Source organism: Eptatretus burgeri, chromosome 18, assembly GCF_056783735.1.
Source record: "Eptatretus burgeri isolate ZD-2024b chromosome 18, Ebu_testis_v1, whole genome shotgun sequence".
In the NCBI taxonomy this organism is placed as follows: Eukaryota; Metazoa; Chordata; class Myxini; order Myxiniformes; family Myxinidae; genus Eptatretus; species Eptatretus burgeri.
Window position 1 is genome coordinate 35,070,344 of NC_140978.1, and position 25,141 is coordinate 35,095,484.

Consider the following 25,141-nt stretch of genomic DNA (forward strand, 5'->3'; position numbering starts at 1 on the left):
GTCTCTGTCTCAGATCCCTGGTTTGATTCAAAGTCTTACGTCCATAGAGCAAGACTGGAAGCACCAAGGACCTGAAGACTTGGACTTTCGTCCTCCTGTGCAGGTACCGGCAGGATGACACCCCATGATCCAGTGAATCCATGACTCCCATGGCCCGACCCAGATGTCAATTGACCTCTGGCTCATAGCCAGCAGAGACATAAATATCACTGCCAATGTAAGTGAATCTCTCCATGACCTCAACATCCGCACCACAAACAGGTACAAACAAGACAGCAGCATCCAAGATGTCAATGAAAGACTGGATCTTAGTTTTGATCCAGGAAACCCGTAATCCCAGAGGCTCCGACTCCTCATTCAGCACCTCGAGGGTCTCCAAAACCATATCCAGAGTCTCCACAAAGATGACATCATCATCTGCGAAATCAAGGCAGAGATCTTATTACTCCCAAATGATGCACCATAGCTTGATCTCTCTGACATCCTCCCCAGAATCCAGTCCATACAAGTGCTGAAAAGTGTGGGGATCAGTACACACCACTGATGAACTCCAGTAACAACTGGAAATAAGTCAGGGATGGTATCACCACATCTCACAGCACTCTCAGTTCCAGGTACAGTTCAGACATCAGATTGATCAGTTTTGGTGCCACCCCTGAAGACCAAGAATCATCCAGAGGACATCCTAATTCACTGAATCGAACGCTTTGCAGAGATCAACATAGGCTGCAAGCAGCCCCTGCCGAAACTTTCGTTTGTATTCGTGGAGGACCCGAAGAGCAAGGACACGGTCAATCGTTGACCTCTTTTGTCTCAAGTCTGACTGCTCTGGACGCTGTTGCTCAAGCGGATGGTGGCGAACCCTATCAAGAGTTATCTGAGCAAAGGCCTTTCCCGGCACTGAGAGCAGCGTCACCGCTCGGTAGTTGTTGCAGTCCTGGCAATCAACCTTCTCCTTCCATAGATGGAGAACAAGGCCCCTCTTCCAATCAGTTCGGATGATGCCTGTGTTCCTGGGAGAACAGAACTGCATGCAATGACATGAGTACAGCATTTCCAATAGCCTTGAGAAGTTCAGCATGGATGCCACAGATCCCTGGAGCTTTACCCTATTTCAACCGGTTTATCGCAGTTTTTCTGTATTCTACTGTCTCCTCTCCTGTCTCACACTGTTGGTGTGTCTGCGACGTCAAATCATCGAGCGACTCCAAGTGTGTTTGTCTGTCTCCTCTCCTGTTGGTGTTCTTTCAGTCCTGTACTGTCTCCTCTCCTGCCTCGCCCCCCCCCGCCCCCCCGCCCCCCGCTTTGTCTGTGATCTGTTCCCCCCCCCCCCCACATATTTCCACAGGGCACTCAAGGTCTGCCCGAAACCCCCTTCTGGTAAAACTTCCAATATCAAGAATCACTGCTCACCTTCACTCTTTCATTCCTCTTTTTTCAGTTTTTGGAACAAACTCCCACACACTCTTCAATCCCACTCTTCCCTCCATGTCTTTAAAACAGCTGTTCACCACCATGTCTTCTCTAACTTCCCCCATCCAAAACTATGATATTTTCTACCCCCATTAATCCTCCCCAAACCGCCCTCCTTCAAATTCCCTGCTTTCCTTCCCGAATGTCGCTGTAATGTCCATCTTGTATTCCCCGTGTTCACCGCCCCATCCCTCTCCCTTCCACAGATCTTCTAATGTCTCTGTTCCCCATTTTTTGTGCTTGCCTCTCCCGCCCCTCTTGAATCTTCTGCTCCGCTTGTTATACATTCTGTGTTAGCTCTTATATGAGCCTCAACATTGTATTTAAAAAACAACAAAAAGAATGTTTGTGTTTGTGTTTGTGTGTGCGCGTGCGTGCGTGCGTTTGTGCGTGTGTGTGTGTGTGTGTGTGTGTGTGTGTGTGTGTGTGTGTGTGTGTGTGTGTGTGTGTGTGTGTGTGTGTGTGTGTGTGTGTATTAGCTCCTTCACCACTGCAAGAAAAGTAAAACAACTTACAGTGGAGTTCATACCTTTGCCAGGCTGAGCAGTGAGCAGGTTACGTGTTGTATCCCACTGATAGGTCGGATCCTCATCCAGATCTTCACCAAATTCAATCATTTCTTCCTGTGTGATTCAGATATATATTCCTGTATATATCCGAATCTGTGCTTATATTCTCAAAATATCCTGACAACAGACAAACAGACAGACAAACAGGGGTGAAAACATAACCTCCATCCACCTTTGGTGGCAGAGGTAGTAAACAACGGAAACGAGTGCACCACTTTTCCATTGAACAACGTCTTGGATTCTGCAAGTACAGGATATCTCAAGCAGCCAATCTCTGCTCTTTGGGACCATCTTTCCACATGCAACAAAATGGTTGCACTCATTAAATAAGCAAACTGGTGAAGTGTGTATCTGCGGGGATGCTGGCTATTCTGCCACCACATCACCACCCAAGCCATCCAGGAAAGGCTTTGTTGAAATCCGCAGGGATGTATAAAATGGAAGGCATCATCATCAATCATCGAGCGCCAACTAAATCATGGCAAGTTTTGTTTTTGCCTGCCCTGTTGAATTCCAAATCACGTGGGAAATTTTCCTGCCTTTCTGAAAATCAGTGAAACGTCGATAGGTCACATAGTCCACACTCAACTCTTCTGCATTAGATGTTTCCATCGTTCTCCCCCCACCTCTGTAATTTACCAATTCCATTTGTTTTCCCATCATACACATTCTACTTTTCTTTCAACTTCCTTTATTTACTCCAGGGATTCATTCGGCGAAGCTGTACCGAATGAACACATTATTAAAGGAGTGTAAATCATATATATATATATATATATATATATATATATATATATATATATATATATATATATATATATATATATATATATATATAATAGCGGGGGGTGGAAGTGGGGAACGAGGGTTCGAGGTCTGTCCTTGGAAAATCAGAACTACTCACAGCCTGCAAGGATGTTGTGCATTGCTCAATGGAGTTTTGCTCTCCCCTATGGGCTGGTGCTCCAGCATTACATCTGTCTATCCTGCATTCTGTTGGAATCTCAAGCTCTCAAATTATTTGAATCTCTATCGATGAGACCGAAGCACAAGGTCTGCTGCTCTTACATCGCAGACAGGTCGGTGGTGTTTCCTTTTTTTATCACCTCTCATGTGGTTTAGCTCCCTTAGTCCTCCGACCCTCCCAAGTATCTGCAGGATGTTCACATTCTTCCAGTAATCCCCAAAATGTTTAACTTTCAAACTCCAGGTTGACTGCACACCTCATATCTTTTTGTCCTCGTTTCTGCCCTATGTGGATCAGAGACTGTGCTATCCCACTCTTCTCTCCAGGACTTCAAGCAGGACCCATCCATGGCTGAACTACCATCTCATCATCCCCCATCTTTACCCACAATCTTTATTATCCCCATTAACCCTTTCTAACCCAACCTTTTACTTGCAAGTTCCTCTCTCTCTCTCTCTCTCTCTCTCTCTCTCTCTCTCTCTCTCTCTCTCTCTCTCTATCTCTCTCTGTCTGTATCTCTCTCTCTCTCTCTCTCTCTGTATCTCTCTCTCTCTCTCTCTCTCTCTCTCTCTCTCTCTCTTTGCTTTTCTCTCTCTCTCTCTCTCTCTCTCTCTCTCTCTCTCTCTCTCTCTCTCTCTCTCTCTCTCTCTCTCTCTCTCTCTCTCTCTCTCTCTCTCTTTTCCTGTTCGTTCATTACTTTCTTATTGTGTCCAAGAGTTGTCCCACTACCATAGTTTAAGTCATACCTTCCATCACCTCTCTCTTCTTGTGGAGGAGAGAAAAAAAATGAGGAAATGAGGTGCAGAGAGAGAGAGAGAGAGAGAGAGAGAGAGAGAGAGAGAGAGAGAGAGAGAGAGAGAGAGAGAGAGAGAGAGAGAGAGAGAGAGAGAGAGAGAGAGAGAGAGAGAGATGGGGTGGTGAAAGAGATTAAATAATCTAGACAGGAGATGGCATGGGCTTGATGTGCCGAGCGGCATCCTCTTTTCTCTGTGTTTTCTTGTGAGATGTGGTCGAGAGGAGGAATCAAAGGATGTAAGTTGGAGGATAGTGGGTGTGGGATAGTGGAGGTCAAATGCACAGCGAAGGAGTGCCTGACATCCAAAATGTCTCCATTTTGGTGTATGTCCAACATAAATGGTCCTCTACACATTAAACTACGAGTTCACAGCGTCCTTAATTCCACCTGGAAAAAGGTCAACAAGATCCGTGCAGAAGTTTTCTCCATAATGTTGTTCACGGTTAACATAATAAGTTGGAAGTATTTTTCAAGTTGTTCTGAGGCTTTGAACGTCTCAGTGACTTTTGGAAAGTCTTTATTCCACTTTCCACACTCTTCTGGGTAATTACCCCCATTTACTGAGGGTGTAAAATCTTGTACACATGGAACATGCAGAATACCAATGGGGTTGGTCTTGGCGAATATCCAGTTGTGGATTGGCTTTCTCGCAAAAAGTAAATGATGCAAAGAAAAAATAGGCTGAAAGATCAGTGTCCATTTGCCTTTTGTCACTACGTCAGTGAAAAAACAGCTTTAATGTGGCAGAGTTGGGCTATCATCATCATCATCATCATCATCATCATCATCATCATCATCATCATCATCATCATCATCATTTGCAGGAGAGCTGAGACTAGAGGTCTTTGCACTGGCCTTTAAGCTGTGTCGCCTGGGTTTGAATCCCGACTGAGCTATAAACCGCCATCGTGGTGTTTCCCAAGCAGGGTGATTCATCAGTGTGTGTGTGCCGTCCCTTGGATGGACATTCCACTGGGCGTCCCATCTGCCGACATTACTTGGTGGACATTAAGTATCCCACAAGGTGTCCTGTGCAAAGAGTAGACAAGCTATCGCCACACCATAAACACATTACAAATTGTTGTGTTGACTGATTGCTCGTAAAGCAATAGCAACAACCCTCGCCAAGAGACTGCATCTACAGCACTGACGCTCTGTAAAGATCAGTTTCTTTGATGATAATGATGATTATTATTTGGAAGAGGAATACAACCAATAAGGGACTTTCAAAATGACGTATGGATGCTAAACGAGGCCTTTTGCGCATGCACTGTGTTTGTGTGTGTTTACACTGACTTGGTTCGGCTCGCCGGGCTCTTTTAACCTGCCGTTGCTGGTTGGAAATCTGTAATTCAAATCATCCTTTAAACATTATTTTCAGCATTTCTATAAACGAATGGCATTTTCAAGATGGTTAACCATAATTGTTCTGTTCCTGAATGCAAAACAGAGCCACGGAAATATAGGAAATAGATACGAGGAATATCCGTGGATGAGAGGTGTCAAGTTCAACCATCTTGTGTTAATACAAGCTAGCGTCAGCAGTAGATATGACAACACACACAGACACAGACACACACACACACTTCTCCTTTTAGCAATAGATGCAAAATCTCGTATAATTTATCTCATGGTCCCAGAACCGCACAAACGATATATTTATAACGGCACTCACAACTCTGATAGCTCACACCCTGCCGCCCCCAATCCCTCCACATGATCAATAGTAAATATCATCATTTTAAACTTACCCTGTACATTCACAAGACTCACATATGTCCTTCCCATTGGTGTTCTGAAGCACCCAAACCAGATACACAGTCAGTTCAACTATCGATCCGGTGGTCAGCCATTGGGGGCTTGGAAAGCAAATGCCGGTCCACTCGGGCCTTGCACCGGCCCACAAAGTCGGGAGTTTGCTGTACGAGCAGCTTTCCATTCAGCGAACTCAGAAAGTTATCCAAGTCTTTTGTTGTGCAGATGCATATCCTTTCCTCTCATGTACTTTTCCAAATATTTTTGGCTTCTTTTAGAAATCCTCTTTCATGCAAAGTCCTTCCTCTGCCCACCTGAGCTCCTGACCACATACAAAGCTTTCATTCGCAGCCTGATGGAGTATTGCCCTCCCCTCTGGGCTGGTGCTCCTGCCTCCCACCTTTCTCGGCTTCACGCTGTGGAAACCAAGGCATTTCGGATCATTGGCATCTCCCACGATGAGTCTGAGTCTTTGGCCCTCTCACTCTCTCACCACCAGCAGGTCGGTGATCTCTTTCTTCTCTACCGTCTCCTTTCCGGTCTCCCCCCCCCCCTGCTGTGTCTGCGATTTGTCCCCACCATATTTCCGCAGGGCGCTCAAGGTCTGCCAACGACCCCCTTCTCGTAAAACTACCAAAATCAGGAATCACTGCTCACCTTCACCCTTTCATTTCTCTTTCTTCCCGCCTTTGGAATAAACTCCCTCATTCTGTTCAATCTCATTCTTCCCTCCAGATCTTCAAAACAGCTGTTCACCACCACCTCTTATCTTCCCCCATCCAAACCCTCGATCTTTTCTACCTCTGTTAATCCACCCCAAACCCACCTCCTTCCTGCTTTCCTTCCTGAAAATCCCTGTAATGCCCATCTTGTATTCCCCATGTTCCCCACTGTTTTGTCCTTCCCACTCCCTCCCCTCTTGTCTCAAGCCCCCCTTGCTTGTGCGTTGTGTGTTAGCTCTCATACGAGCCTCGACAAGGTATACAAAAATAAATAAATAATAATAACAGTAAATAAGCTTTGTGGGCCATTGCAAATAACAATCCTCATCTCGTACACATGAAAATACTTTATTTTGCCCCAAACACGGCATTTTCCTGGGGTTCCTGCGCATGAGTATTCTGGTGGAGCGCATTGCGTCATTTCGAAAGTCGCCGTATTGGATGATCAGGGGATATTTTCGAATCAACCTGCGAATCTAGCAGCTTCCAGTGTGGAATGCACGTTGTTTTCTTTTTCCACGATAAAGTCAGAAACAGATACTGTATTCACATGGTCGGTCATGGTTGGGGGCCATCTATTCATTGAATACCTACGATGGGTGTGGTGGTGTGGTGCCAGTGTTCACATGGTGCAGACAGGGTGGTGGAAGTTAACAAACAGTCCCTCTATTATTTGCGTATGTAATAAATCGATGATGGACGGAGGTTACTGTTTTCACCCCTGTCTGTTTGTTTGTTTGTTTGTTTGTGAACAGTATTACGGAAAAAACTCCTGACGGATTTCGACGAAACTTGGTGGGGGGGTTAGGTATGGTCCAAAGATCATGCCATTAGATTTTGGACTTTGTCCAAAGTCCAATATGGCGGCCATTTTGAAAAAATATTTGAATTTTTGTTTTTGCATTTCTACATGTTTTCAGTGATTTCCAACAAAAAAAAAATTGTTAGAGGAAAAAAAACAAAATTTTGCAACTTTTTTTCAAAAAAATTTCGATTTTGTTTGAAAATTATTTGAATTTTTTTTTTTTGCATTTCTCCATGTTGTAAGTGATTTCCAATCCCCCCCAAAAAATTTGTTAGAGGAAAAAAAAACAGAAATTTTGCACCTTTTTTTTCAAAAAAATTTCGATTATACTTTTTTGCCATTTCTACATGCGCGTCAATCTAGTTTAGTTTATTCAATCGTGGTTCAGTAGAGTCTGATCCGTTTTGACCTACAATGAAGAGGATATCAGGTTCACTTAAGTGACCCAGCAGTATTGGCGGCGGAGGTTTTGCACTCCACCGAGTGCTCCCCCTCTAGTTGTATATGCATTTGTAAGATAATAGTTGTTGCAAAAGTTTCCCCTCAAATTTCCCGTTTATTTAATTGCTTGTTTGCTCTTTTTAAAACTTTATACTGTGTACCAAGGAACATTTGAGAGGGAAATACATCGGGATACTGGTCTCTTTGGATTCTAGTGTAGGTCTGCATGCAATGATGGACAATATAAACGCTGGATTTTATGAACTATTCACGACATGACGTCATTGCAGACTCTGCTCAAGATAAAGCAGAATGTTTGAACTCAGTATTTGCCTCGAAATCTCACTTTTTCAAACACATCCTACTCTGTCCCCCATCTTACTCCCTCTCACCCATTCTACTGGACTTTGGGGCCTTCTAAGCTGTCCAGCCATGACCACGTGTCAGGGACGGGCCCATATGGACTCAACGCCCATACTCTGCTGCTCTTGCTTCTCCCCTGGTTGCACCTCCTTTGGATGTCTGCCATCTGCCTGGAAGTAGGTAAACTTCACTGCCATCCACAAAAAGGTTGGTAAAACATATTATCTCAACTTTAGACCATTGAGATTGTTTACAATTACAGGCGAACTCATGAAATCCATCATTGCTGCTGACGTCAAGTCTTTCTTGTTTTCAAACAGTCTGGTCGGTCTCTGACTATCAGTTTGGATTCTCTCCAGGTCAATCAGCTTTGCATATGTTGCTGCTCCTCTGTCAGCAATCGTCCGAGGCCCTAATTCTCAATCAAGATGTCAGGACTCCCTTCCCAAGACATATATCAGGTATTGGGAACAGTCTGGCATCGCGCTTTGCTTGCCAAGCTCTGCACCTGTGGCATAGAAGGCCGCCTTCATTCCTGCATTTCTGACGTCCTCCATTCACACAATCAATGTGTTGCTTTCAGTGGAATCCTCTACTCTCCTCTCATCTCCAAGTGGAGGCCGCAATGCCCCAAAACTGTGTCTTGGGCTCAATCTTGTTCCTCATCAACATAAAAAATAACTCTCCAATGCTTTGAAAAGTCCTCTTCTCCTTTTTGAAGATTCTTCCATCTGGTAACCCCATCACTAGCTGTCTGTCTGTCTGTCTGTCTCTCTCGCTCTCTCCTTATCTGGGATATTTGACACTGGTCTGATAAATGGAAAATGACCTGTAATTCCACAAAATTTCAGTCTCAGGTTGTCCATCACACTTATCCATTTCCATCATTTGCCTCTGGAAGAGGTTGAACCTCTTGAGCCTAAAGGCCTCAACATTAACCAAGACCTTCCTGGGCTAACCGTAAAGCAAAGCTGGCCTCCAAAACCAGCTACAGACTGGGCATCCTCCATCGTTTCAAGTTTTTCTCTCATTAATGCGTCTCTTCAACAGAAGCAATGCCTTCAAAATATCAAACATCAGGGCCAAAGATAATAATGACTGAGATTGTGTCAAAGTGTAATGGTCCAATGTGTATCGAGGAAAGGCATAGCTTGTGGTTGGCACTCTTCATCCTCATTTTCGTGTGCAGCACAAGACTGTGAGTAGCATCATTGGCTGAGGGCACGGCTGTGGCGCTGATGCAGTCACCCTGTTACCAATAAGCTGGTACTCATTTTGCTCACCTCAGAAGGATGACAGGATGAGTCAACCCACCTGGTGTTGTTTGTCGGCATGACAGGGGCTCGAACATCAAGACCCTAAGGTATTAAGTCAGCCTCCTTAACCGTTAAGCCAACACCAGTCTTGGTGCCGGCAATAGTTTATCTACTCTTTCAGATGCCGTGGGAGGTGGATACGTCGAGACCTGGTCGGTCTCCCTTCCACCTCCTGAAGCCAAAACAGTGTGGAGATAGCAGCCAACAACAGCAACACACATACACACACACACACACACACACACACACACACACACACACACGCACACACACACACACATGGAGTTGCATACTTTGAGACCTGGGAGGGCTCCGTTCTACCTTCTGAAACCCGCATACAGAGATAACAACACAAACTATCCTCAGTAATTTAACAACTGACAAAGGTCTTTGCAACACATCATGTCACCTAATTGTGTCAACACAACCAACAACACTAAATGTAATTTGCTAGCGGGAGATAGGCAGCAAAGCATGCGGACCACCATGTACCATCCATTAATGTTGCACGTGTCATAAACATTTGACTGCATTTCAAACGGCGTGAAAGGAAAAGTGAACAATTTTATTGTCCTTGCCAATCTCTGTGTCAGAGAAATCCACTTCCTGCTGCTTGTCCTCCATTTAGTTGGCCAGCAACAAATCACGTGTAAATTTGTTGTCATTTTCGAGTCATATCTTTCTGTTCATTTTTTTCCCCATCATTACTCTTTAACATTTTATGTCTCACTTTTATTTTATGTCTCACTGCAATCATTTTAACACACATTTCTGGTTAGTTTATATTTCCCACCTGCCTTTGAGTTTGATTCCTTATGAAGGGAATAGGGAAGCGCTCTCAGCCCGCTCATGTTTATCATGGTGATGTAGCTGGTGAGCAGGAAGGTGAGCTTGAGGGGAGGTATGGGGAGGATGTTGTATGCGGACAATCTGGCTGTTGTGGTGGACAGTGGGTGGGAAATGCAGGAAGTACTGTGGGAGTGGAAGGAGGAATTTGGGAAGCATGGGCTGAAGATGAGTATGGAGGAGTCCGAAGTGATGTGGGTCGGGCAGCAGAGAAAATAAATTAATATCACGTTAGAGGGGAAGGAGATCAGGCAGGAAAATAAGTTTGTGTATCTGGGACGAACAGTGATCGGGGATGGTAAGTCCGAGGCAGAGAAGGATTCAGGTGGGTGCGAGTGCATGGAGGAGGGTGTAGGGAGTAATGGTAGACAGAAAAATATCAAGAAAATTGAAAGGGAAGGTTCTGATGTCGTGTGTAATACCGGCCTAGCTTTATGGCCTGGAGATGGTGGCACTGACAGAGAGACAACAACAGAGGCTGCAGGTTTGCAAGAACAACTGGGTTAGGAGAATTGCAGGAGTGAAGAGGGTGGATAGAAGGAAGATGGATGAACCGAGGGTGGAGATTGGTGTGCAGATGAGCTCGATGGGGAGGTTGGTGAAATGCTAGCTGAGGTGGGCTGGACACTTGGTGTGGATGGTGGAAGAGGGAATGGAAAAGAGAGCAGATAAGTTGAGGGACAAAGGTAGGACGAAAAGAGGTAGACCGCGGTTGAGATGGGAGGATTGTGTGAGGAAGGATATCCATCATGTAGGGGTGGTTGTAGAGTGGAGAGAGTTGGCTGAGGACAGAGGGAGCTGGAGGAGTATCATGGTCAAGGCAGGGTAGAACGTTGGTGCCATTGGACCTCACCCCTTATAAAAGGGAAGTGGAGGAGAACAACAACGAAGGGAATACCTATTGAACCACCTGTCCCATCTGTAATGTCACATTTGTACAGTGTTCGCCAAAAGTCGTGACAGTATTTCAAACAGTGATGTAGGAAACAAGAAGTGTGTTGTCCTGAATAAATCACATGGAAATGAAAGAACACACTTTGGAGATTGTTCTCAATTTCTTTCATGAAAATCACATCCAGTAAGTGACCACCACCAGCATCCACCCCAAATTTTGCCTGCAGCACAACACATGCCATCACTGATGCCATTGTTTCCAACTGAATGTTAAGGATTTCATTACGAATATTGTCCTTTAGTTCCTCTTAGGTCATGGGTTTTGGTGGGTATACGCTGTCCTTCAGGTAGCCATAAATAATTCAGGTAGTCCATTGTCCTTTTTCATAATCTGACACAGTGAACTCTCAGAAATATACAGTTCATGGGGTCGCCGTTTACACAATTTCTTTGGGGAGCGCACGATGTCTTCCTGGACAACCACAATGTTCGCTGCAGTTCTCACTGACCTCGGACGACCTGACCTTTTCGCATCTGTCACTGAACCAGTCTGTTGGAATGCTGTCACCCACCTCCTCATGGCTTTGTCTGTTGGTGCTATTCTCACGCCATGTGCTCTTCATAATTCGTGCTATGCACACACACAACACTGCAACCGTTTCGGAAGTACAGCTCCACAATCAGTGCCCTCTGCTGAAGTGTCCACTTATCCACGATAAATTCAACCCTTAAGATTAACCTGCAACAGAAGAACAAACAGTTATTACATTGCCTTCAGCACTATTTACAATGCAAATTTACTCATGACTTTTGGTTGGACCCTGTATAATGTTGATTTGTTTATGCCACGTTGTCTTTTGTGAAGAGTATACCTTTAGCCCAGCACCATGGCCCAATTCCTATAGTTAGCCTGTGTTTGTAGAGTGTAGGACTTCCTTTGGATTATAACCATCCCATGGCCTCATGAACCTTCATCGAGAGCCTCCAGATCAGATAGTTGCTCTCAGAATCTAAGCATAAGGTGATGAGAGATGATGCAGAGCAAGATATTTTCTCATTTTGTGTATCTGGTTTATGTGACTTGATCACTAAAAAAAAGAATTTTATTATTCTTTGACTCGGTGTGCTTTTACTCTATGTACCTTCTGTAAATGTGTCTTCACCTTCCGATTTTTAGTTGTCTTATATGTTGTTACGGATTTCAGAATCCGGTCTGATGAAGGCATCCACACATCCTGGTCCTCAGACAGTTATTTCCTTAAATCCATGTTCAGATTAGCCCCATCCCCATGTTTAGTGGGATCTTAAATGTGATGCGTTGAGAAGGGTAAAGAATAGATCCCCTCTCTTAAGGGAAGCTTTTTTTTCTTTACGACAGACACGTTTACACACATTTATTTCGCGAGCGCTGGTGCCCGCCTTTTTTTTTGGAGTGCTCTGGTTGTCATGGTAATGGTGCGCAAGTGGGGCGGCGTGAGCTTGTGGGGACTCTGCGCCTGCGCAGACGGTCCGCATATATAAAAAGAATTGGAGGTCCGTAAAAGCAGGAGAAAGAAAGCGAGAGAGGAAGCGCGCAAGAAGAGAAGTGAGCAAGTGAGAAAAAAAGAAAGCAAGAGTTGAAGCGCGTGAGGGAAGAAGCGAACCAGAGAGGAAATGTGCAAGCGAGGAAGCATGCGAGCGTGCAAGCGAGAAAGCGTGCGAGCGCTCAAGTGAGGAAGCGAGCGAGTGAGCATGTGGGTGTCTGACCAGCATCAACAATGACACAATTCGTCCTTACTAGTGCTTGAGCAAGCGAGCGTGTGGGTATAAGCAGCGCCGACGAGTGAGGCACGGTTCGGTCACATTGAGAGAGACGCGGGTCAGTCACCAACGGACCATGTGGGTGACTGGACATCACCAGTTTCGTGAAGTGTGAGGAGCTGCCCGTGTCTCAGCACCAGGGTCTAAACCCGCGACAGATGATCTCAGTGCCCCCCCCCCCAGATTTCGCCTGGTGTCCAAGTCTGTTGGCGAGAGGTGCACGTCAAGGCTAGGTGCTGGGGACGGCCGGGACACGCATGCACACATTTCAGGACGTTTTCACTTCACGGACGACTATACACTCATGAGCGAGACGACTCTTCCCCCCCCTTCCCCCTGAATGATCTGCTGGGTACCCTTGTCTGTGTTTAGTTGTAAGTTATTCAACCCCCGATAAGCATCTGCTCTCTGTCTCTTTCCTGTCATTTTGATTGATTTTGACCGAGTAATTATTCATTTTGATTGCTTTGGAATTTTTTCATTTATTTACCTCAGAAAATAAAAAGTTCTTTTTTTTATTTATTTTATTATTAATAAATCATTTGTTGACTTCCAACCTGTCCGTGTTTGTCCTTTCCTTCCATTGGTCTAACATTGTCCGAATCTAGATAGACAGGGAGGTAATTAGCAAAGATTTGACCAAAAATAGTCGACACGCACCAGCGGATAAAACGCTCAGCCGCCCAAATTAAAATCTAATCAGATAATATTGGTGCTTTGCCGAGGGCACGCTCCCCGCTCAGGTAACCACGTGACCTCTAGTTAAACGGAATAATTCGTCGGTGGACACTGGAACTCGTGGTTAACTGGGTGGCGTTCGTGGTTCTAAAACAACCCACCGTACCACAACGTTAATTGTGAGCGGTGGCCCCAGGTCCGGCTCTTCCGAGAACAACCGGGGATTAATCCCGCTGAGTGACAAGCTGGTGTCTCGGTACCCGTGGCCGCAACAATATATTTTGGCCTGTCTGTTTGTCTGTCCTTTATGCAAGCACAAACTGTTTGACCTTGAGCGACCAAAAAATGAGTACGTAGTGCAAGGGATCTGCAACAACACTGCATTTGACTGTACCTGCAACGTGACCAAATGTTCGACGGCGCAATTCTAGGTTTTGGTGCATTTTTCCCGAAAATCGGTCCCTTAATTTTCTGCCACATCAGGTCCCATCATGTACGTAATGGTTGTTCCAGGGAGTGAATGTAGCAATGTTTTTTTGCAGTTTTCGAAAATCCCAACAACTTTACCACGCCACCAAAGAAACGGGCAAATTTGGGCAGATCTATATCAGCAGCCAGAGGGAAAAAAACAGAAGCCCAGGAGCAGGAAAGCTCACAATAAAGACAATCACGTCTTGAATCTGTCCGAGAAAGTTCACCTGCTAGCAGAGCAACAGAATCATTGCAAGAATGACAATCTCTTCAGAAAAAAAAACAATGAATCTAATTCAGCCTTTTGTCTTCAACTGTGGAAATAATGTGAAATATATCCCAGGCAATGCCAGGTACCTCAACTAGTACATATATGTGTGTGTATATCCATCCATCCATTAGGAACATACTCTGTGCAGAGCGTTGGTGCCGCCGAAGCAGTCTCCTTGGCTATTGGGAACAATCCTGGACGGGTCCCACTCCGACACAGTATACCAGCATGCTGGCACTCATTTTGCCGACCTCGGAAGGATGACATGCAGAGTCAACCCCACCAGGTGTTAATTAAACAGCTGAGCGGGATTTGAACTCAGGACCCTAGGATCCCAAGCCCACTACCCTAACCATTAAGCCAACACCAGGCATGTGTATATATATATATATATATATATATATATATATATATATATATATATATATATATATATATATATATATATATATATATATATATATATATATATATATATACATATATATATATATATATATATATATATATGTATATATATATGTATATATATATATATATATATATATATATATATATATATATATATATATATATATATATATATATATATATATATATATATATATATATATATATATATATATATATAGTTACGTTTGAGGGGGGGTATGCATTCAAAGGGTAATTAGGATGTTTAATTAGGTATGTCATGCTGTTCGAGTGTACCAGGATCTCGATGTAATAAGTAGCAATTCAGTGGTGATAAGTTGTCTAGTAAATGTCCATTTCTTCAAGGGGGAAATGATAATTGTCACGTAATTAGATAGGGACACGGGATAGGGTAAGTGTGTCTGCGTAAACCCCTTTTAGTCGTCCCTGGAGGCTGGCCGTGACGTCACAGGACAGTGCTGCGGATGGCTCCGCCCCGTGATCACGATTGGCGGAAGGCGACGGCGCAGGGCCAATAAAACGGCTCGATTGGAAGTGACGAGGACGGGAGGATAAAAAGGTTCTGTTCGGGGTCGAAAAGGAAGAGGAAGAAGATCGGGACAGAAAGACCATTTTTTGGGGGGTGGAGGTTGTTGTGCTGGGAGCGTGCTGTGTTGTTGCGCTGATTCGGCCCTGGTTTCATCGTGTCTTGTAGCCTTGCTGAGCCTCGTGCCTCACCTTGGTTGGCTCTGGGGTTCTGCTGGCTCGGAGTACGGGGTCGAACGGCGGGCGGACCTGCCTCCCTCTCCTGCTCGCGGTTTGGCGCCGGAGCTGGTTCCCTGGCGGCTGTGAGCGGACTTGGGCCAAGACCAGGAGGTCGACAGCACCACGGTTTCTCCTGCCCCCCTGACGAGAGCAAGGCCAGCTCGTCCAACGCCAATCCAAGGACTGTTGCGTCCACACCACGGTCCATCCTGACCACCAGGAATAGCTGCGTTGTGTGTGTGTGTGTGTGTGTGTGTGTGTGTGTGTGTGTGTGTGTGTGTGTGTGTGTGTGTGTGTGTGTGTGTGTGTGTGTGTGTACCTGGTGCCTTAGAGGGTTTGAGATTTGCCTTTTCATTGGAATTGTCTGTTTTTTTCCCCACGCCCGATCCCACACCATCCCGTCGAATCGCCCCGGATCCCTCTTCTTGCCGAGTCTTGTTATTTTTGGTTAGAGGAATAAACGTTATCAACTCAGTGAAAAGCGACTCGTGCCACCTTCCTCGTCCCGTTTGCGGTAGAGCGATTAGAACCGCCATGTTTGGGTTATAAATAAATAAACCGCCTCCATCGTTTCGGCTCATTCTATGTTGGCGGGACTGTTCAAGTCCCGTGAACGTCACAATATATATATAAACGTGTAGTGTGACGAGCACTCCGCCGATCCCCATATTGGACACAGTCCACACTATATCTGAACTTGTCTCCTCCCTCCTAACCTTAGCATAACAATGGAAATGTCTGGAAACCCCCCTTTCCCTGTGTGACCTTACTGTTGCCCTCAACACCCTGGAACATGACAAAGCCCCTGGACTTGATGGGCTGACGATATAATTTTTCCAGTACTTCTGGAACTTTCTTGGTCCCCACCTATTACATGTTTTCAATGAAAGTTTAATGGATGGGCAACTACCACAGAGCTGTTGGAGAGCAGTCACCTCCTTAATTCCAAGAAAAGGAGATTCTCAATTGTTTGAAAACTGGCCTCCTATCTCTCTTCTATGTTCAGATTATAAAATTTTAGCCAAAGTTTTATCTTGTAATTTAAAAAACGTTATGAACCTTTTATTCGGAGAGCACCAGTTTTTTTGTATTCCTGGATGTGCTATTTTTGATTGTTTTTTATTTAATCCGTGACACTTCGGTTTTGTAATAATTTTAATAAGAATGTTGACCTGGTTGTTTTTTGACCAAGGAAAAGCCTTTGACTATATCGATCATACCTATGTTTTTAGAATCTTCGAAAGCTTTGGCTTTGGTTCTATTTTTATATCTTGCATTAAACTTTTATCCTGTAACATATCTAGTGTCCTCAAATTCAACCAAGTGCTCTCCCATTGCTATACAACAGGGTGCATGAAAGGGTTGCCCTTTATCTGGATTTCTGTATTCTCTTGCCATTGAACCTCTTCTACTTAAATTATGTACTCACCTTTCTGGCTTTACTGGATCTTTCCTCTCTACACCACTTAAAATATCTGTATTTTTGAAAATAACAATGCTGACGCGACTATAATAGCTGGAGCATTGGAGACATATCGTCAAGCTTGTTCTGGCCAGGTGAACTGGGGAAAGAGTAATGCCATTTGGGCTAGGCCTGAAGCCTGCCCACTAATAACCTTACCAGGAGGGTTGAACTGGCATCAAAATGGAGTTAAACACCTTGGAATTTTTCTGGGTGATAATACCTTTGAGCTGCAGAACCTGGAAAGACTACTAGACGGGGTAACGCAAAAACTAACCCATTGGAAAGAACTCCTTTGTCAACTCTCCTCTCATGAAGAACCCTTGTAATCAATAACCTGATTGCCTCCATGCTTTGGCATAAGATGATATGCTTGCAACCTCCTGACAACCTCTTAACCTTTTTCAGAGAAACATAATCGACGTCTTCTGGAATGGGAAGCATTGATTACAACCTGCCGTGACTTACCTGCTGCTTATTAAAGGTGGACATGGTCTCATTGACATTCGTAGCTGGATTATATGTTTCCGTGTTTCCGACTGTTTCGTCTCGCAACTCCAATATGGTGACGAGGCCTTATTATGGGAACTGCTTGTACACTGCCAACTACAGACTGCAGGCAGACTGATAACTCTTTGTGATGAACCTTCAACACATTGATTTGTCAACACATTGAGGTAGAATCTCCAACACCACCCACCCAACCCAACTGGAAAGGGTTATTTCCCTCCCTACCCCAAAATATGTTGCAGATATCCAAAGGAAATGAGTTCACTGGGCTTTACCCCGTAATGTTTTCCATGGTCTGACTCTAATTATAACCTTTGCCCTTTCTGTGTGTCGATTTGAAACGTTACCTCTTGTATACCTCAAATGTAGATGCCTGAAAACTCTCTTTAATGTTCTCCAATAAATTTGTAATAAACTTAACTTTCCATTTAATCACAATGTTTTTATCATTGGTCTTACTGGCCCCTCTTCCTTTGAGAAAGTAGTTTTTGCAAATTTTATAATTGGCCAAACTAAGTTTGCAATTTACAAGTCCAGGAAGGCAAAAATGGAGAATGCTGCTGTTACCTCTCACAATGTATTACTTAGTTTTACAGCTCTTGTGAGTGCAAGATTAAAACTTGAACATTGTTTTAATAAAATGAACAATAATTTACCACTTTTTGAGGAAAATGGCACTTAAAGATGCCATCTGTAAACTTGACGGCTCCTTAATGATTTTCCTTTCTCCCCTCCCATGAATTGTTGACCTTTTTTTCCTTCCTCCTTTATTACCAGTGTGTTCTGAATTACTGAAATTATTGAATCACTGACCCTGTACACCCCTTTTATATTTTTTATAACAAATGGCATAAACAGTCACTCTTTCCTGTTTCTGTCTCTGTCTCTGTTATTGTCTCTGCTTCTGTCTCCTCTCTTCTCTTCTCTCTCACACTTTTACTCTCTCTCTCTCTCTCTCCTCTCTCTCTCTCTCTCTCCTCTCTTCTTTCACTCTTCACCTCTCTCTCTCTCTCTCTCTCTCTCTCTCTCTCTCTCTCTCTCTCTCTCTCTCTCTCTCTCTCTCTCTCTCTCTCTCTCTCTCTCTCTCTCTCTCTCTCTCTCTCTCTCTCTCTCTCTCCTCTCTCTTACTCTCTCACTCACTCCCTTGTGGAATTTCAATGTCAAAGTTTTGTCTCAGTGCTAAGAGACCGTGTGTCTTGTTCAAAGTTCATGGTGCGGTGAAGCGTTCAGTCTCCATTACATGGCGGCATTGAGAAGCATCCGATATGTGATTTATTTGGCGCCGGAAGGACATAGGCATGGAGAATACATGCTCTGCAGAGATTCGGATATAAAGCGAAAGCATGTCTCGAAGAGGTTCACCACTCAAAAGGAACAGTAGTGCAGGAGTCAAGTGGGTTTGTAATTGTTTAGGATAGGTCAACGTTTTCAGATCTCGCCAGACCAAATTGGAAGAGGCAGCACCAACCCAAAATTGGCAAATGCAAATAAGAGAAAGAGGATGATAATATTCAAGTCAGGACATACCGAAGAAACATAAGCAAGTTAAATGAACAGCAGGCATTTGACAACATTATAACAAAGTGGATTAACCACAATCTACTCTGATTAATTAACCCTGTCATAGCACGAGCGTCCTCCACGTCATGTACGATTGCTTTTCCAAGGGTCAGAGTCACCGGAGAATAATGGAGGCACATTGGTATCTTGTGCATGTTCAGTCATATTTTTGTATGAACATCTCATGTCAAGGGTAGCTGCCTCTTGTAGTAAGAATAGTACCAAATTCCCCAAGTGGGGAGAAAATACAGTTCATCCCAGGATTAGTGCAGTGATTTTGATTTATGAATATTTTGTTCATGCTAATGCCTAACAATGATTTTTTTTTCCAGATCTATTCTCTAACCCTGGAGATTTACCATGAATGGATGGACAGATCAAGAACGTGCCGCAAATGATGGAATGTACTTTACAAAGGGAAATCAAATTGTTCAAGTGCAGCGAGCCTACGGACAGATCACTACACTACTTTTGGGACACCTGTACAAGGTAATCATTTGGTATTCCTCTTGCGGATGCTGGTTGCATCATTGCTGGGAGCTCGGCTGTGCCACTGATGCATTACACCCTGCTTCCAATAAGCTGGTACTCATTTTGCTTACCTCAGAAGAGTAAACCCACCTGGTGTTAGTTAATGTGAAACAGGGGCCCAAACTCAAGACCTTAAGATCTCAAGATCTACAGCCAGCCACCTTGACCGTTAAACCAACACCAGGTATATCCTGTATAAGATGATGATTTGGAATGCCAGCTACCACCGAGTGGCGCTATCCGATACACATTTACATTTAGCGAATTGGATTCTTCCCCCCAACTAGAACTTTCTCCCGCAGATATACTCCCCAGACAGAAACCACACTTGGGGAACGTGATGGTAACATGCCAAATTTGGTTAGATTTGGTTGAGTCGTTTTTTAAAAGTTTTTGAAGCATATACAGCATCTCCAAATAGTGCAGAGTGATCTGTCTGTTGGCTAGCTGTGCTTAAACAATTGAATTTCCATTTGTAAAGTACATTCCAACATTTGTGGTACGTTCTTGATCTGTCCATTTGTTCATGGTAAATGCCCATGGTTCTGGAATCAATCTGGAAAAAAAATAATTACATTGTTAGGCCTTAGCAGTTACAAAATGTTCAAAATCAAAATCTCCGCACTACTTTTGGGACACCCAGTACATGGTTTTAAGATGTCATCGTCAAAATTTGGCAATATTTGGTCTTCACTTACAAGTTGCTATTCTATGACAGGTTGTTTCCATGACGAGATAACTGAGTTGTATTTTATGTACGTACCATAATCCATTTTGTTATCAATTCAAGACGAATTCAAAGCACCTGCCCGGGTGACGTCCAAAAAGCTAGCAAGGGTGTCTGTAGCCATGAAAGGCAATCCAATGGAAAATCCTTCACTGGACCTCTCCTGCACAGAGCGCATGTCCGAAGGCAGCCAGCAGTCGGGCATCTTCCATCATGCCAAGTCCTTCCTGAGTTAATCTCAATTTCTCCCGGTATATTCGGCCTTTGCCTGGATCTCAATGAAGTACTTTTCTCCACAGTGGCCTGGTGCACTCGGCTTCATACTTATCTCTCTTGGAAGCTCATGCAGAATTCAATTAAGCTCTCAACATCGTTGGCACCTGCCCAGATGAGGCCGAAGTCCAAGACCTGTTGCTTTCACAATGCAGATGAGTCAGTGGCCTCTCCTCTCATTTCACTTCCTCTACTCTTTCATCCTTCCATCCTGCCACAGCCTATCCAAACCGTACCCATTGTTCCAAACCCCCACCACGTGCATCTCTCAAAATCCAGGCCAAGTGCTCACTGCCATCCTTTTGTTCTTTTCATCACCAGCTTGGTGAGTGGCCTTCCTCACGACGTTAGCTCCCACTCTTCTCTCCAGGACCTTTAATTTGACAGTGTCAACATCTCAGTTCATCCAACATCCGTATCCTTGATCTTGTCCACATGTAGTTTCCCTCCCTCTCCATTCGGCACCTGTTATTTTAACCCTTTGTGTGTGGTGCCCACATGACACACTGCCACACTGCTGGTGTGTTGCCATTATACCCTCTGCCACGCAGCTCTTCTGTGAACTGATGTATTGTATACAAAATATTCACTGAGGACATAAATAAGAAAATCAGAAGCCAAAATCGAAATACATGTCAACGTCGATCAAGCAATAGAAAATGACGGAATGCAGAGAGCAAAATCAAATCACCATGTGGTGCCGAATGAAAGTCCAACATCAACACCATGGTGATATTAGAAGAAAAAAATATCCTAACTGTGAGAAATGTCAAATCCTGAAGTGTGTGTGTGTGTGTGTGTGTGTGTGTGTGTGTGTGTGTGTGTGTGTGTGTGTGTGTGTGTGTATGCATGTGGGCACGTGCACATGTGGACCTCTCCTTGTATTTCTATGTTTAAAATGTCAAGTTGCCCTTCACGTACCAATTGCCGATTCCCCCATCACAGGCACATTTATAACCGGGATTAAAGGTCGCATGTGATTTGTGGATCATCTGGAAGAGAGAGTTTTGACCTCTAAACCCGCACGCCCTTCACACAGCCAATGCCTCGAGTGCATCCACTGACTGCTGACACTGCCTGAATGGAGACAGCCTCAACTTTCATGTTTCGCAAGCATCTCAGAAAATCTTCGGTCTCCGATCTATGATCAGGTTGTAACTTTGCATGTGACTTCGAGAGCGAACACTTTTTCTTCTTCCCCCCCTCCAAGGACATTGAATGGAATAAATTAAGAAAAGACGTAAAGTGGATGGTTTATAAGTTCAATGCCATTCATATCTCTCACCCAGGAAGGCAGTTGTGGCTAATTACTCCCATTAATTAACTCTAGCTGTTTTACAAATGGAAACATGAATCAGCAAAGACTCACCGGCCTGAAAATAGACCTAAACTTGCTCTTTCGATCTGCCGAGTGGTCTCTTGGTTGTATTGCAAGAGGAGGTTTTAACATGAAATACCGTGATGTTTTGTCCAAGTACTGCGAAACGGAAGTGTTGTGAAAGTGCCAATAAAGTCGATTTGTGTTCTACATTATTCAAGTATATAATTCAATTGAAATAAAATGAAGATTTAAAAAGTTTTAGAAAAAGACGTTTTTCGGAAGTTTCCCGCCATTGAGGCGGTGCCTTTTACACCACCATATCTAACACATTACATTCGTTATTCGTGCCTGTTGTTTGTGTCCTTTATGAAGTCCTTAAAAACAGTAAGTTTCCTGTTTGGAATGATTTTCAATTTTGTTTGACTGCCAGATAGGCAAAGAGAGTAAAAAGTATTATCTCTCTCCTCTCTGTGCACGTGTGATCGGGACATATTCAGAGCCAAAGTACAGTAAAATGACCCGGACCCTTTGGTTTATATGATACAGAAACTCATAAAGTTTTCTATATTTCAGCTCTCGTGGTTTATTGTGAAAGGAAATGGCGACTCCACAGGAGAAAGCTCAGTGCGTCGCCTTCCCACAGATTTCGCCTTCCCACATATTGAAGACCTTCATCTTGATATCATTTTTCGACAGGACGGTGCTCCCGCTCATTGGGCCTTAGTCATTCGAGCTGTCCTGAATGAAAACTTTCCAGGTCGCTGGATTGGCCGAGACTGACCAACCACCTGACCCCCACGATCACCAGAAGTAACCCCCCTTGATTTTTTTTTTTTTTGCTGTGGGGGTTTGTCAAAGATGTTGTCTACAACACCAAGGTGGCAAACCTGCAGGATCTTCATTCTCGGATCACATCCGCGTGCACACTGGTGGACGCAAACATGCTGAGCCAAACAGGGCAAGAACTCATGTACTGCCGTGATGTCGTGCACGCGACAAACGGAGCTCACATTGAAGTGTATTGATGGTGTGCACAAAACTTTGAGTTTATGCATTATATAAATGAAAGGCTATTGTATCATTTGGGGTTCTAAATATATTAACAACCAAATGTGTCCCAGTCTTTTTGGAACACCCTGTACTGCTAAACTACAGGTTCGTTTTCTGATTCATGTTCAAAATTTAATATTCAATTGAAACTAAGTTATTACTCGATCATAAACTGACGTTTGTGGACAGACAGACAGACAAAAGGAGCCAATTTCTGAACCCCGCTTTTCGGTTCGTACGTGCCATGTAAAAATCACTAAATCATCAGCACAAGCACAGCGAGCCGCCAAGTATTGTAAACCAACTGACCGGTTTCGTCCTTGCCGGAGCATCGTCAGGATCAATGTCCACAGTCGAGCCTATTCCGACCGTCAGTCTGTCCTAATGCTTTGAGAATTCAAAATGGAGGAAAGTTACTTTGCTAATTCATAAACTCAATGCCATTCATGTCTCTTGGCCTGACTAAGTCCCAGGAAGGATGAAACCGGTAGGTCAGGTGGCTTGCCATACTTGGCTCACTGTGTTTGTAGTGAATTATTTTTGAGCTGTTAAAAGTTAAAACCTCCTCCAGCAGTACAGTTGAGAGGATGCTCAGCAAGCTCAAAAGATTAGGCTTTGGTCTTTATATTATTTTTATTTTTTACACTGGTTAGGTCTTTGATGAACAAGGGAGAGTTCGTACATGTTCTGTTTCTTAAAATCTTCGGCTATGATGCAGCTAAAAATGTTTCTGGTGCATCACGCCGGCGGCGCACCTGTATCCGATGTATAATCCACTTACCTTGCTTCAAAAGTATCTCCTCGTTCCTGATTAAAATTATGTGAATAACGCATTAGTGGAAACATTTCTGAATGAAGGAAAACTGGTTCAGTTTCAATCGGTTCCATGCACACCGAATGTAATGTATAAACTCACCTACTATTTACAATATAATATACGAGGTAGTTGCTGATACCCCAATTGTCGTGAAACAGAAACGACCAAACTATCGTTGCCTGAAAGTTTGTTCGATTCCCATCGGTCTGTTGGTGTGCCAACCTGAAACCTGGCTCATAATGGATGGAACCTGGGTTCAAACCCCTACTAATGTCCTTGCAATTCGTGTAAAAGTGTACAGATACCTACTGATGTCTTTGTCCTAGATGTGGTGCACGTATACAGTATAAATATCCTCCATGAGCCTTCTTCTTATTCTGATGCACCAAACTCTGTTAAAGAGCATCGATGATGGTGAAGCAGTTTCTTGGCAAGGGTTTTCCGAGATGGTTTGCCATTGCCTTTCCAGCAGTAGTTCAGGAAGGAATTTGGAATGTGTTCATGGTGCCGGCGATAGCTCAACTATTCTTCGTGAAGGACACCGTAGGATCTTTGACATTGACCCAACTAAGGCCAGCAGAGGGGAAGCCAGTTTAACGTCCATCCGAGGACGGCACACATATTGATGAATCACCCTCCCTGTGGAACACCATGGATGGCAGTTTATAGCTGATTCGGGATTCAAACCCAGGCGAGACGGCTTAGAGGTGAGTGTGCATACCTCCAGGCCATCCTTCCAGCCCCTTGTACCTTCGATCAATGTCAGGTTTTAAAAAAGACTCTTTAAGACATGTTAAGCCCCATGACAGTCCTATCTTACTGTTAAACTTGTTTTCACAATGAACAATCACCGCGTTCTGGGTAGCCTGTTCAGTTTTACACTCAAGAACTTTATACTACATTCATGTTCATATCGCACGTCCTTGTCACTCGTATAGGAGTACATCTGCACCTCATCACACCCCTGCTATGTGAAAGTGCATTGGTATCTCATTCTGTCCTTACTCGTGTAAACTGCATTTCTCTGTCGTTGTGTCCTTGTTATTGATCACCCATGAAAAAAATTGATTTTTCTGATTAAAAGCACATCATTGATGATTGATCTCATATAATTCCAGAACGATTTCATTCAAGTGGAAAAAAAAAGTTAAATTCTTTAAAAATTCAAGTCATGGTGTCCTCACCCCCACTCCACCCCACTCCCTCCCCCATTCCCTCTACTCCTTCCCCCCAAAGGTGCTAACTACATTTATCAGATTAAATTGATGAATGCAATTACTTGCTTTCCTTCTATGTGATATATTCAATTCATTGTAAAGCTCTCAATGGCTGTGGTCCTGAACAGAGACACCCTTGTCAAATATAGCATAGAATCATTTATTTTTCTTACGACGGCAGGCAGGATAGCCAGATTAACATCCCCTCTAAAAGATGGTGTGCTGGATATGACAGCGTGTCTTGTGGCATAGCATAATGCAGCATGGCCCACCACCCACAAGGGAAGGGCAGATGAGCAATACTTTGGTTTTTTTGTATACACTGTCGAG

At 43.9% G+C, this 25,141-nt stretch overlaps 1 long non-coding RNA gene across 6 annotated transcripts in view; it reads left to right on the forward strand.

Annotated features, from left to right (window-relative positions):
• LOC147008868 (uncharacterized) overlaps positions 1 to 23,583 on the forward strand; it is a 109,667-nt gene extending 86,084 nt beyond the window's left edge. For 5 of the 6 annotated variants that reach the window (XR_015053273.1, XR_015053272.1, XR_015053271.1 and 2 more), the window contains 3 exons: positions 17,214 to 17,289; positions 19,208 to 19,364; positions 21,352 to 23,583. This is a non-coding gene — a long non-coding RNA (uncharacterized LOC147008868). The remainder of the gene's footprint in view (positions 1 to 17,213; positions 17,290 to 19,207; positions 19,365 to 21,351) is intronic. The other variant, XR_015053270.1, reaches the window with a different exon arrangement.
• Positions 23,584 to 25,141: the final 1,558 nt, after the last annotated feature.